Source organism: Lactuca sativa, chromosome 3 (genome assembly GCF_002870075.4).
Source record: "Lactuca sativa cultivar Salinas chromosome 3, Lsat_Salinas_v11, whole genome shotgun sequence".
Taxonomy (NCBI): Eukaryota; Viridiplantae; Streptophyta; class Magnoliopsida; order Asterales; family Asteraceae; genus Lactuca; species Lactuca sativa.
Window position 1 is genome coordinate 238,954,438 of NC_056625.2, and position 15,064 is coordinate 238,969,501.

Sequence of the window (15,064 nt, forward strand, 5' to 3'; positions counted from 1 at the left end):
CCTCATTCACGAAGCTAGTTTATAAGGGGGTATCAGGAAATTACCTATAAAAGGGAGATTGAATGGGTGTCCACTCTCACCCACTGCTTCCAGACTAGTGGAGGGTCGTTAGTCGAATGGGTAGGATAGGACATTAATTCTCATTAAAAAGTATAATGATAACTATAAAAGTAACTAAATGTTTTTCATAAATTCCCAATCTTAGTTACTTTATGAAAAATGTGAAAATAGTGCTATCCCATGAAATTGCACTTTGCACTTTGCCAAGTTGTTAGTGGAGTGTGTGTGGTTAACCGACACACTAATATGGACTAACAAGAGTTGAAAAGGGTAGCTCGAGAATTGTAATAGATCAATGGAGCGTGTGTGGTTTACCGACACATTGATTAGGTGGTAAATGACTCCAAAGTGCCAAGAAAATTTACATGGTTATTCACACCTTGTTTGTGATCCTTGGTATCCTAGTCACAAACTTGAAGGGCGTAATCGAGATTTAAACATGCCACTCAAAAAGTTCAATGAATCTAAAAGAACTAGGAATTTCATAAAACCTAATTCTTTAAAAAATTTAGTTTTGGGTGGTGAAATTGGTAAATCGTCATTTACCTATCTTCAAATATTTCGCAATTAGATTACGACATCCCTCTTCTGAGTTGTGAAATATTGTGTTGGGTCCTAGCCTTAATATTTCATTTGGGCGTCACATTAAGGAATTCCTATCTAACGAAACTTGTCTCTTTCTTTTCAGATGTCTACTTCAAGCAACACTTAGAACTCAAATGCTTCTAGCTCTTTCTCCCTCATGTACTTGTGTGGGACGGTCATTTTCGATGGGTTGAATTTCAGTGACTGGATTTAAAACATTCACATGGCCATTCGCTCTGAGGAAAAGGAATATGTCCTCGACAAAGAGCTAAAGGAGATTGATGAAGAAACTACTACTCCTGACAAAGGTGTCGTGCATCATGCTAGCCACTATGACTTCTAAGCTTCAGAAATCCTATGAGAACTTCTGTCCTTTCGAGATGCACCAAGACCTGATGGAAAGGTACCATCAGAGTGCATGGCCAGAAAGGTATGCAATCATTGCATCTATGATAACAACAAACATGAAGGATGGAGAGACCATCACGACCCACTTGCACAAGATGCAAAGGTATGTGGACCGCTTGCTAAACTTGAATGTCAATTTCGACGAAGAGTTGGCTATTGACATTATCCTACACTCCTTGCCTCCTTAGTATGATCATTTCACAATGACTTATCATATGAACAAGGAGGAAGTTACTCTAAGCCAGCGTCAAGGCTTTCTGAGAACTGCTGAAAGTAGTTTAAAAGGAAAGTCTGGTGTACCCACTCCTACTGCTGCCCCAGTCTTGGCAATTGGATATGGGAAGGGAAAGAAGAGGAAATATGCCTCAAAGAACCACAAGGGAAAGTCTCATTATGGATCCTCTTCCAGTGGATCTAAAGGTGGTCCTACTGCTCCCTTATCTAATCCAAAGGAAGTAGAGTGCTTCCATTGTCATGAAAAGGGGCACTGGAAACAAAGCTGCACAAAATACTTGCAGGACATTAAGGATAGGAAGATAAAGCCCACCTTCGTAGGTAATTAAACTATTCAATCTAATAACTCATCACATGTTGGTTCTTGGGTCCTTGATACAGGATGTGGTTTTCATATTTTCTCTGAATTGTAGGGTCTAAGAAGAAGTAGGGATGTGGACCACGGGAAGATGAATTTGATCATGGCGAATAGGAAAGCGTCGCATGTCACCAATATTAGAGATTATTTTTTATTGCTTAATAATGGTTTAAGGTTACATTTGAACAATTGTTTCTACTCGCCAGATATAGCGAGAAACATTATTTCTTCCAATAGTTTGGACAAAGCATGTTTGTGGCATTGTCGTCTTGGACATGTCAACAAGAAGCGCATAGCCCAACTCCAAAAGGATGGAGTGTTGGAGTCATTTGACATAAATTCGGATGACACATGCGAATCTTGTTTGCTTGGAAAGATGACCAAGTCACCTTTCACTAGTACTTGAGAAAGAGGTGAAGGTTTGTTGGATCTCATACACACCGATGTGTGTGGACCTTTCAGATCTACCACAAGAGATGCTAACTGCTTCTATGTAACCTGTACCAACTATTATAGAAGATATGGATATATCTACTTAATCAAGGACAAGTCGGAAACCTTTGAAAAGTTCAAAGAGTTTAAGAAAGAAGTGGAGAATCAATTGGGCAGGAAGATAAAGATTCTCCGATCTGAACGAGATGGTGAGTATCTTAGTATCGAGTTCCACAACTATCTTAAAGAATGTGGAATTGTTTCACAATTGACACTACCTAGGACACCACAACTTAATCGTGTGGATGATAGGCGCAATCGGACCTTCTTGGACATGGTTTGTTCCATGATGAGTCAAGCTTTGCTACCTCTCTCATTATGAGGGTATGCCTTAGAGACTGTCACCCATATACTTAATCTAGTCCCAACTAATAAGGTTTCCAAAAAACCTCACGAAATATGGACACAGAAGGTTCCCTCGTTACCACGTATCAAGGTTTAGGGTTGCGAGACTTTTGGAAGGCGTGAGAATCATGACAAGATCGAACCTCGCAATGAGCATTGTATTTTCATCGGTTATCCATAGAAATCCTTTGGATATTTGTTCTATATACCTAGTGAGAACGTGGTCTTCGTAGCATGAAGGGGTGTCTTTCGTGAAAGAGAACTCATATTCCAAGAGGATAGTCGGAGGCAAATTGACCTTGAAGAGCTTCAAGATTTAAGCAACGAAGGAACCTCTAGCACTAGCAATCAACTTGAGGATGAGACTCTTGTTGAACTTGTTGACGAGTCCATACCTCTGAGACGTTCTAGTAGAGTTAGTGTTCCACCTGTGTTGTATGGTTTTCATATAAAAAGTGAAGGTGATATGTTTATCAGTTAGCAAACTGATAAATTTGGATGAACCTAACAACTACAAGGAAGCCATGATGGGCAAAGATTATGCAAAGTGGAAAGAGGCAATGGAAAAAAAGATTCATTCCATGTATGACAATCAAGTTTGGAACTTGGTTGAAAATGTACCAGGTCGTAAGACGGTCGGGTGCAAGTGGATCTTCAAGAAGAAGACCGACATCGATGGGAAAGTACACACATATAAGGAGAGATTGGTTTCGAAGGGCTTTACTCAAACTCCTTGAGATGACTATGACGAGACCTTCTCACCAGTAGCGAAGATCAAATCTATAAGGATTATGCTAGCCATTGTTGCGTTTCATAATTATGAAATATGGCATATGGATGTCAAAACCGCTTTCCTTAATGGAAAGTTGGCTGAGGATGTTTACATGAGTCAACCAGAGGGTTTTATAGATGCGAAGTACCCTAATATAGTGTGTAAGGTTGTGAATTCCATTTATGGATTAAAGCAAGCATCTCATAGATGGAAACTTTTTATCGATGAGAAAGTCAAAGATTTTGGATTTTCAAGAAGCGAGAATGAGTCATGCGTATATGTTAAAGCTAGTGGGAGTATTGTTAGCTTTCAAGTATTGTATGTGGAAGACATACTACTCACAGGAAACGACGTTCCAACCTTGCAGGAGGTTAGGTGCTGGCTTGGGAAGTGTTTTACTATGAAGGACCTCGGGGAAGCTGCTTACATTCTAGGGATAAGGATATTGAGAAATAGGACTAAAAGACTAATAGGACTTAGTCAAAGTACCTACTTGGAAAAGGTGTTGAAACGTTTCAACATGGAGAATTCCAAGAAAGGGGAATTTCCTATCCAGAGCAATACCAAACTGAGTAAGACTCAGATTCCGAGTACCGATGCCAAAATAGCATAAATGAGTCGTGTACCATATGCTTCCGCCGTTCGCTCGATCATGTATGCTATGACATGTACTCGACCTGATGCGGCTTTTGCTTTGAACATGGTTAGTCGATATCAAGGGAATCCTGGTAGAGCAAACTGGATTGCAATAAAGAACATTCTTAAGTACCTGCAGAGGACTAAGGACCAGGTCCTTACCCTCGGTAGAAGTGATGACTTAAGAGTGACAGGGTATAGTGACGCCAGCTTTAAGAACGACAGAGATAAGTTCCGCTCTTAGTCGGGCTAGGTATTTACCATAAATGGAGGAGCATTAACATAGAAAAGTTCCAAACAAGAGACTATAGCTGATTCATCGTGCGAAGCAGAGTACATAGCAGCAAGCGAAGCGTCGAAGGAGGCAATATGGCTAAATAACTTCATCGGAGACCTTGGAGTTGTACCATCTATAAAGGAGCCTATGGAGATTTTTTGTGACAATGAGGGTGCGGTTGCCTTAACGAAAAAACCGAGGGAGCATTGCAGACCCAGGCACATCAACAGAGAATATCACTTTATAAGACATCGAGTAGAAGAGGGACACCTTGTAGTGAAGAGGGTATCGTCAGAAGAGAACTCAGCAGATCCCCTTACGAAGTGGCTGGGTAAGGTTAAGCACTTGCAGCATGCTAGGAGTATTGGGCTGAAGAACGATATTAGTTTTAGTGATTAGATAGCTATTTAGAAACTTGTAAAATGTAATTGACATTTGATGATTAAATAAAGGGGTTTATTTATGAGTAAAGTTGTTATCTTCTGTTAATTGTTTATTTTATGTTTCACTTTTGCATGTTTTGACTTCCAGAATAATATGATTATTTGAAATATCCATAGTTAATCATACTTTGGAAGTAAGATATGAGGTTAGAATGTCATGAATTGGCTTGTAGATTGACTAAAGTGTTTAGACATAGTAAAAGTTTGCCGCAACATTCATGAGTGCTCCTGAAATGAGATTTGAGTATTGGATTAAAACCACGCTCACATTAATCACTTCATGGAATTTATCACGAGTGATTGTGAGAAGATAATATTATATACTCTTCAAACCAACATATATGAGTTGTTAATTACGAGTTGGTTGTGCATTGATCGTACGAAAACGCATCAGTAACTTGATGTTATAAAAAGTGTTGGTGTGTAGAATTTAACAAGTAATTAGTACAAGCATATAAGTCGAAGTCTATCTTTTCCTTTTATCCTAAGAGGATTAAAAGCGATATCTTGGGCCCCTCGATGATTTTGTTTTGACTTATTTGTCGAGTCCCGGTCATGACTGAATTGATGTGTTCATTTAAGTTCTAAGTCAAACAAATCATAAATCGGGAAACAAACTATTGGACAATGAGTATGACTCTATTCCATGTCTTTGTCCACACGATATCTTAAAGAACAGAGGACTATATGATCCCTTATCTAAAGGACGTGTCATTGACTAGGTTAGAGTTCGACAGCAGCTTTTGAGAGTTACGATTGCTAATCGGATTTTGAAGTAGCATTGACATGTATAGTTATTAGACTTATCCAAGTGGGAGACTATTGGATTAGGTGTCTAATCCCATAACTATAATTGGTATGTAGTTGACACGATAGTAGCATGGTCCTTTTTGGTTGCCTTCACCGGAGCAATTTGATAGGATGGATATTTGCGAAAGAGCTTATTTGTGATTTATTAATATAGTATATGAATGATATATTAATTGAGAAATCATGTTATTTAATTGGTATTGATCAAGAATTAATTTGGAATTTATTTAGTGATCAAAAGAGACTGATTAAATTTATAGGGACTAATTGGGTAAATTAGTAATAGTTATAGTTTGGGCTAATGATCCATGTTGACTAGGGATGGACTAAACCTATATGAGAGTCCATGAAGGTTTAGTCCAAAGGACCTATGAAATGTGAAAATTCATGGTGAATCAGGGTTTACATGTAAGAAACCCTAGGAATGACACCCTATAAATGTAACCCCTAACTCCTTAAAACCAATGCATTCCAAGGTGAAGCCCTAGCCAATTTTTGTTCTTCATAACCTCTCTCTCACAAGCCTCCATTTTCTTTTGGTTTGTGTAGCTTATTAGAGGTATCACGCTTGAGGTACTAAGCTATTGAAAGGCCAAGAACTACAAGCTACAACTAAGAGATATTCATCTAACTAGTTTTTATGTTGTATATCTCCAATTGCATCCTAGTTAGGGTATATGCTTTAGATAAAATGAAATTGCATGTATAACTTGATAATACTTAGATCCAAAGCATTAGGGTTGTATGTGATGGGTTTTAGCTATAAGAACATCCTATGTGCTCATACAAACCCTAATGCTTGGATCTAGGTTTCTCTATTGTACATGCAAGTTATCCAAGACTATAAACCCTAGATCTAGCATATGATAATCAATATAGCATATAAATTAGGGTTTACATCATACCTTGATTGTTATGTAGCAATAACAATCTCAAATCCTCCTTGTAATGACTTTAGAAAGCTTAGAGTCACAAATGTCACTCCTCTAATGGCTCACAAACACCAAGAGCAAGAGGATGAATAGGAGAAGAGAAGGAGGCTGCCCAAAACGTGTGGAAACCCTAGAAGGAAGCTTGTCCACGTTTTTGGGGCATAAGGGTTCTTTAAATAGTGAGGTTATTAGGGTTATCTAACAAGGAAACCCTAATTTGGATGCTTAAGCCCTAAGCAACCCATGGGCTCCTTCCTTAAAGGCCTAGGACGATTTCTAATAGGTTTCCCCATAGAATTGTCCACCCCTTTAATATGGAGTCCATTAGCTCAATATTCAACTATCATACAATTGATAGTTCCAGTCCCTTAAGTCTAATTAATCTCTTTTAGTCACAAACTGAATTCTTATTAATTCTTGACTAATATTAATTAAACAATATGATTTCTTGTTTAATATATTATTCTCATAATATATTAATAAATCATAATTAATCCTTTCTCTCCATAATTCATCCTATCAAGTTGCTTTGGTGAAGGCAACCCAAAAGGACCATGCACCATCGGGTGAAGTACATACCAAAATAGTTATGGACTTAGACACTAATCCAATAGTCTCCCACTTGGATATGTCTAATAACTATTCTGCGTATAACTTTAGATCCTGATATGCAATCGTAGCTTTCTAAAGCCGCTGTCAACTCTGATCTTATTAGATACGCGTCCCCTTTAGATAAGGGATCATATATTCCTCCATTCTAGATATCGTATAGACTAAGACATGGATCTAATTCTTTCTCTCTGTCTATGTGCTTTTCCCGAATTCAGATTTATGACGACTGACAATAGACTACAATTGAACATATCAATTTAGTCCCGGCTTGGCTAAGCACTTAGGTGTCATCACTAAATCATCGAGGGGCCCACATATATCGCTTTTACCCTACTTTGGGTAAAAGGAACGGATAAACTTTGATTCAGTGTTTGCTTGCACTCACTTACCGAATTACACACAACAATATGTTTTATAACACCAAGTTACTGGTGCGTTTACATATTATCAATGTGCAACCGATTCGCAAGATACAACTCACACATCTCGGTTTCAAGAATATAAGATATTATCGTCTCACCAATCACTCGTGATAAAATCCATGAAGTGATCCAAGTGAGCGTGGGTTTAATCCAATGCTCAAATCATATTCATAAGCACTCAAGAACGTTGCAGCAAACATTTGCTTATGTCTAATGCTCTTTAGACAATCCACACACCAATTCATGACAGTCTTCATTCATACCTACTCCCAACATATGAACGACTGTGGCCCGTTCGAATAATTTGACTGTTCTTAACCAATTAAATTATTCAGGAAGTCAAAACATGCAAAGTGAAAGACAAGAATAATACTAATCCCATATGGCCTCAAACCTTTGAGTATAAATAAAACACCTTTTATTTATCACCATATCGATTACTCATTATTTGTTGTTTTGGGTAATCAACTTCTTACTTGAATTATTACTACACTTGTCCCATGCTCTTAGCATGCACACAATGCTTACCTATGGTTCTTACTTTGTGAAATAGATCAAATGAACACATTTCCATTCATACTCATTTCACAACTCCTAATCCTTTTCACAAGTGAAAGAATATCAAATTCTTGCCACTTATGGAATATGTTAGATTCTAAAATTTTATGCAATGATCCTTTCATAATATCACTACACCAAAGTCACAGTGACTATTGCCAATGAAATTACAAGGTTCTCTATTTGTGATTGTTACAATACAATTCCATAGACGTGATGTCTCTCACTCAAGACACATTCCTTGAACATCCTTTTGCATAAAATTTCTAATCTAGACATTGATTCTTAATATCTAACTCCCAATATAGAAACATTTCCATATTTTCCATATGACAACTCATTCTTAATAGAATCTTTTCTATTCATAATAATTTCGATATGGTCCATCCAATATCATACTTCCAACTACTCACAAGCGACCAATCCTTGGCGACCTTTTGATTGTCCTTTGATAGTTGTTTAATTATCTTAGTCAAAAACCGATTCTTGTCCTTTTCCCTCTAAATGCGCTAGACATTTGGAAAATTTTAGAATGATCAAATATTATAGCATTTGCAATCGATCCTATACTCGAAGCGTATGGGACACGATGCATAATGTCTTACATGAAGATTTGATACATTATCAATGTTCTGACATAATATTTTATGTGCTACGTTCTCACAATTTGAACTATGAAGATGAATGTTGTAATCATAATCGAAATTTAAGAACGCACTACGTATCATTGACTAATTTATTAACATCCCACAACCTAAGCCTTTAGATTTGAAATGAAGCATAATATTCTCTCCCTTAATTATAGCAAAACAACTATTCAACCCTTACAACTTTGCAAAGTATAACTCTTGTTTTTCTATAATTAATATTGCTAACTTGCAATACTTGCCTTAATAATCATATAATCATAACATTTATGCTCCCACTATCATGATGATTATTATAAACATAACACTTATGCTCTCACTAGCTTTGACATGTATTCAGAAACCAGCTTAACTTCTAGAAAAACAATACTTATTGAATTTCTTAAGTTCATGTTTCTAATACTTAACGCTTTGATAATCTTTTGTCAAGGCTTCTTTATACACCTTTGTCTTAGATAGCTCGTATGTGTGTCTAAACAATTTAGACTAATTGCCAAATCTCACAATTCGAATCATGGAAAGGGATATTGTAACCATAATCGAATTCGAGATTCCAATTTTCACAATCACTATCTTCTTAAAATCTCTCTTAGTGAAAGCATTTCCTCACAGTCATTTTCATGAAGGAGGGAATCTTATGACACTTAGATTTTAATGGTGTATGTGTTCTTATCCATGTGACTTTGTCAAAACCAAAGTTTGCGACAAATCCAAACTTGTATGGACCGAACTATTAATCTTGATTTATTGCCTTGTGGTAACACGGCTGCCCACCATGTCTTCCAAGTAGTTAAGCAGCTCACCCTTTCCTATCAATGTACTTTTCATTTATCAAGGTGCTTGCCTTTTATGCGTTCAAATGATAACTCATAGGGCTCATATACATAATTAACTCAATTGGAACGGCATAGATACAGGATAATGTCAACACGATAGGTTGTAAACCTTAACTCGTGTGCTAGTGATGATCGATAAGGTTTATTCTTGGTTAGTTCTTTAAATTTTTCAAGACCATTAAGACTCCCACTGACTCCTTGACATATAAGATTCTCTTGTCAATAAACATTTCTTGACAACCAAATATTCAAGAGTTAGTGTATCTTTTATCAAGACAAAACACTTCACAAATTGGTCCTCGTTGGTCTTTGTCTAATCCAAGACATCACAACTTACCAATTTCAAATGTGCAAGAATGAGAAAACCCTTTTCCATGTTCTACATTTGATGAGTGTTATAAACCTTGTTAATACTTGTCACTCGATATCATAATCTTAACTTTAAGACTTGTTTTTGGAACGAAGTAAGATTGACTTTCTGATTTAACCATTTCTTCAATTCTTAATTCCTCTTCTTAGACATACAATTGTACTAAGACTCACTTAGAGGATCAATTGAGATATGGTTCTTAATCATTAAGACATATCAAAAAGCATAAAAGGTACTCTCCCTTCTTCTTAGAACAGAGAAACTTTTTTCTTTCTGCCTACTTGATTCTTCTTATTCGTTCTGCTATTGATTTAAACCTTTTCAATCAATTCAGAATTACACTTAATCTTATAAGTACAATCATATTTACTAAACCTTTAGTAAATCGTGACAAATATCTTTGTTACTCTTGTGGTGGACTTAATCAACACACAACTTTGTGTACTCGATCTCTTAGTCCTTCACTTGACACTTGGTCAATGAATTAGTGTAATTTACAAATATGAAATTTCTCATTCATCGTGCAACCAAGTTGCATGATTCCAAGTTTCTGTCCAATTGAACCTTGGGTGATGAGAAACTCTCCCTATTTGATAAATTCTTGACATTTCCACAAACAACATAATTGAGAATCACATCCACTCGTTCTAGAAATATACGAACATCAATTTTTCATAACGATTTCATTGCAAGGAATTAAATAAATAAATAAATGAGTCAAACCAAATTTTATTATATTCATAAAAGCAGCGGAAAACATTTGTCCTTACAATGCAAAATCAACTGAAAAACTATGTAGTCAAATATTCCTAACAATTCTATCATAACTTTCTAAGCTCAAAATCTAATCTTCAAGTCCATGTGATCGAGATTCATTTCTTTGTGATTAGACTCATCTTGCTTTTTCATCAAGCTTCCTCTCTTTTCACTGATCCTTCATAACAATCAAATGCAATCTTATCACATCATGTATTGAGAATCAACAAATAGGAACTTAATGGAGTTAGATAGTGGATTTTACCTGAAGCACAGCCATACTCTTTGACTCTCCCATCTTATGGACTCTTCAGGCTCTTAGGTCAGACTTGTATCCAACGCCCTTTCTCTTGGCAGCAAACGCAGGTTGGTTCTCCTAGAACATCCTCGGAAGCATGGTTGGTTGACTTTCCCAACAAATATGCTCCATTGGTTTGCCAAATCATTTTTGATTCAGCAGCAATGAGCATGTAAGTTAGGTCAATGAGGTTTTCGTCATGATCCATCATATAATACTTTCTTTTGAACTCATTATATGATTCAGGAAGTGACTGCAGAACCCAGTTCACCGCCAACTTATCAGGGAATGACGCACCCAACATTATCAACCTATCGATGTGTGATTTCATTCCTAGAACGTGGGCACACACGGGTTTACCATCTTCATGTTTCATTTCTAATAGGGCTTTAGTGACATTGAACCTTTCAATTCTTCGATCTTGTGGGTTAGGGAGAATAATTGGAGGGGGTGGAGGAAGTGAAGCATGATTTCTTGTTCCGCGATCGAATCGTGGAATATCATCTTCATGTGGAATGCTTGTTCCACGGGATTTGGGAAGACCATAGTTGTTGTACTTTGACATCTACAAAACGGGAGAAAAATAAATTCAAGTTAGTTGATTGATTGAGTCCTTAATAAATCACCCAAATGAGATATTAAGGCTAGGACCCAACACAATACGCTACAACCTAGAAAAGGGATGCTATAATCTAGTTGCAAAGTATTTGAAGGTAAGTGAATGACGATTCTCTAATTTCCACCATGAAAAACGAAAAAGAAATTTAAGTTTTAAATCTATGGAAACTCCTAGATCCTTTGAGATTTATTAAACATTTCAATGGCATGTTTAAATCTCGGTATGCCCCTCTAGTTTGTGACTGGGATGTCGAGGATCACAAAGCGGGTGTGAATAACCATGCAAACTTACATGGTGCCCTCACATGTTACAGTCACCTATTCGATGTGCTGGTAAACCACACACGCTCCACTGAACTATGACAAACATTGAGTCACCCTTTGCTACCTTTTATTAGAACCATTTAGTGTGCCGGTAAACCACACACGCTCCACTAACGTCTTCGCAAGGGCACAAAGTGTAATTTCATGGAATTGCATCAATTGACTTTTTCCTAAAGTAACTAAGATTGGGAATTTTGTAAAACATTTAGTTACTTATGTACTTTATTATACTTATAATGGAAGGTTTTGTCCTATCCTACCCGTTCGGCTAACGACCCTCCACTAGTCAAAAGTGCGGTGGGTAAGAGTGGATACCCATTCAATCGCCATTTTATAGGCAATTTCCTTAAAATCCCTTATAGACTAGCTTCGTGAATGAGGCCTACTAACGGTAAGACTGACTTTTACTCATACATATATATAATGTTAGACTTTTAATGTTATATATAGTATAGGGTGTATTTTACACTTTTAAAATACTATGTGGTCAAGTTTAACAATTATACTTTTAATTCAATTAAATTGTAAACCAAAACTTTATGGATTTATTAAACCTCTTTTAATTATACACCTTAATTAATTAATAAAACCATAAGGGTGTGATTTGAATATTTCAAAAAACAATACTAGGGTTTTCGAATTTAACATTCCTAAATTAAACTTTTAATCAACCTTTAAATTCCAAAACTTGAGGGCAAGTTTTGAAACATTTCAAAACATTAGGGTTTAGAATTTAAATATTTCAAAATCAAACCTTTTAATCAAAATTTAAATTCCATTTTCACTTTCATAATAAACCAGGATCCTCAAAACATGACTCTTTCTGTGGTGTGTACAATCGAGCCGGTGCCGCCCCGATATCCTGAGAGAAACCTGAAACACATAACACAAAACATTGTAAGCACGAAGCTTAATGAGTTCCCCAAAATACCACACATACCACATATTAGCCACTCGAGGCTATAACTCTGTGGGTCTGTGGACCCTACTCTACGAACCTTCCGGTTCTAACTCTGTGAACCTTCCGGTTCTAACTCTGGGAACCCTCCAGTTCTAACTCTGTAAACATGCACAACATCAATCACATACAAATAATGCAGTACAACACATAACATACATAGCATATAAATACTCTGTCACATAACTCTGGTTACCTACTCAAGGAAAAGTATAGTGAGAAGACTCACCTGGCAATCAGAAAGCAATTATCTGCACATGCGAACCTTGGACTCGCCACCGCCTAACACACAAGGCAAATATCTATAATTAATGCTCGAAGTCCCAACTCTAATTAACCGGCGATTACTCTTTCCCTCTCTAGTCAGGTAATGGGTAAAAGACGATTTTACCCCTCCCTGACCTCTATTACCTCTGTTGGCCAAAACTCCCAAAGTCAACATAAGACAACTCAAGTCAATGGTCAACACTGACCAAACTCGGCGAGTACACAAGAGTGACTCGGCGAGTCCATGCGGGTTCTCTAAATCCTTTTTAAACCTCTTAGACACGACGAGTTCCCTCTCCACTCGTCGAGTTACTCGGCAACGAATCGCGGGGAAACCCCGACTCGACTCGTCGAGTCTGCCTATGGACTCGGCGAGTTGCTCCCATGAAAACCCTCATCTTACCTTCTAAGGTCAGATCTGCTTCACCAAACCATAGATCTAACTCCCTCAAAGCCAATAACCACGAAAAGGTCGAACCTTGGGCACTCATGCAAGGTTCTACAAGCTCATTTGGCTGAAACCCTTCATTACATAACAACCCTAGCTTACAACTCCGAATAGAATGCATAAAGCAGGATGGAAGGGACTCTCTGGACGTCTTTGGGTCCAGATCTATGGCTTCGCACTCAATGGGACACTATACTCCACAAATCAAACCATAAAAGAAGCTAGAAAACCCAAAAATCACCAATCTTACCCAAAACAAAAAAGGGAGAACGATTTGATACCTCTATGGTGAAGATGCAAGCTCAGAAGCTCTGAATCGACACCCCCCTTGACCTCCCTTTGCTAGAAATGACTACTCCATTGCACAACCACCTCAAGAATGCTCCAAAAATGGCTCTTCTTCACTCTCTCAGCTCTCTGGTTCGATATGAGTCTCTCAATAAAAAGTTTCGACGTTATCATCGGCATGGATTGGTTAAGTCTTCATCGCGCCGACATCATGTGCTACGAGAAAGCGGTCCGTCTAAACCTTCCGTCAAATGAAACTCTTATAGTCTACGACGACAAACTTGGTGCAAGTCTTCGTATTATATCAAGTATTCAAGCACAAAAGTATCTGCGTAAAGAATACCATGCATTCCTTGCTCACGTCGTCGACACGAGCCTCGAAACGAAAGAACTAAAGAACATCCCAGTAGTGAGCGACTTCCCCGACATTTTCCCAAAAGAGCTACCTGGATTACCTCCGCAACAGCAGGTCGAGTTCAGAATCGACTTAGTCCCAGGAGCTACCCCAGTAGCCAAGTCGCCCTACCGCTTAGCACCAGCAGAGATGCAGGAACTCTCTGGTCAACTTAACGAACTGCTCAGCAAGGGCTTTATAAGACCAAGTTTCTCACCTTGGGGAGCACCGGTCTTGTTCATTAAGAAGAAAGACGGATCATTCCGTATGTGTATCGACTACAGAGAACTCAACAAACTGACGGTAAAGAATCGTTACCCTCTGCCTCGCATAGATGATCTATTTGACCAACTACAAGGAGCAAACTATTTTTCCAAAATTGATCTGAGATCCGGATATCACCATTTACAAGTACTAGAGGAGGATGTGCCGAAGACAGCCTTCCGAACTCGTTACGGACATTACGAGTTCGTGGTGATGCCATTCGGATTGACCAATGCGCCTGCAGTCTTCATGGATCTGATGAATAGAGTATGCCGACCTTACTTGGATCAGTTCGTCATCGTTTTCATTGACGACATCCTGATCTACTCTCGAAGTAAGGAAGAACATGGCGACCACCTGCGACAAGTTCTAGGGACATTACGAAAGGAGAAACTTTATGCGAAGTTCTCGAAATGTGAAGTTTGGATCCGAAGAGTCGAATTCTTAGGACACGTGGTAAGCGAAGAGGGAATCCACGTGGACCCATCCAAAATTAAAGCCGTTGAGAACTGGTCAGCACCCCAGACACCTACATAAATTCGTCAATTTCTAGGCCTCGCTGGCTACTACCACAGATTCATTCAGAACTTCTCCCGAATAGCGAAACCCCTTACAACCTTGACCCAGAAAGGCATGGCCTTTGACTGGGAAG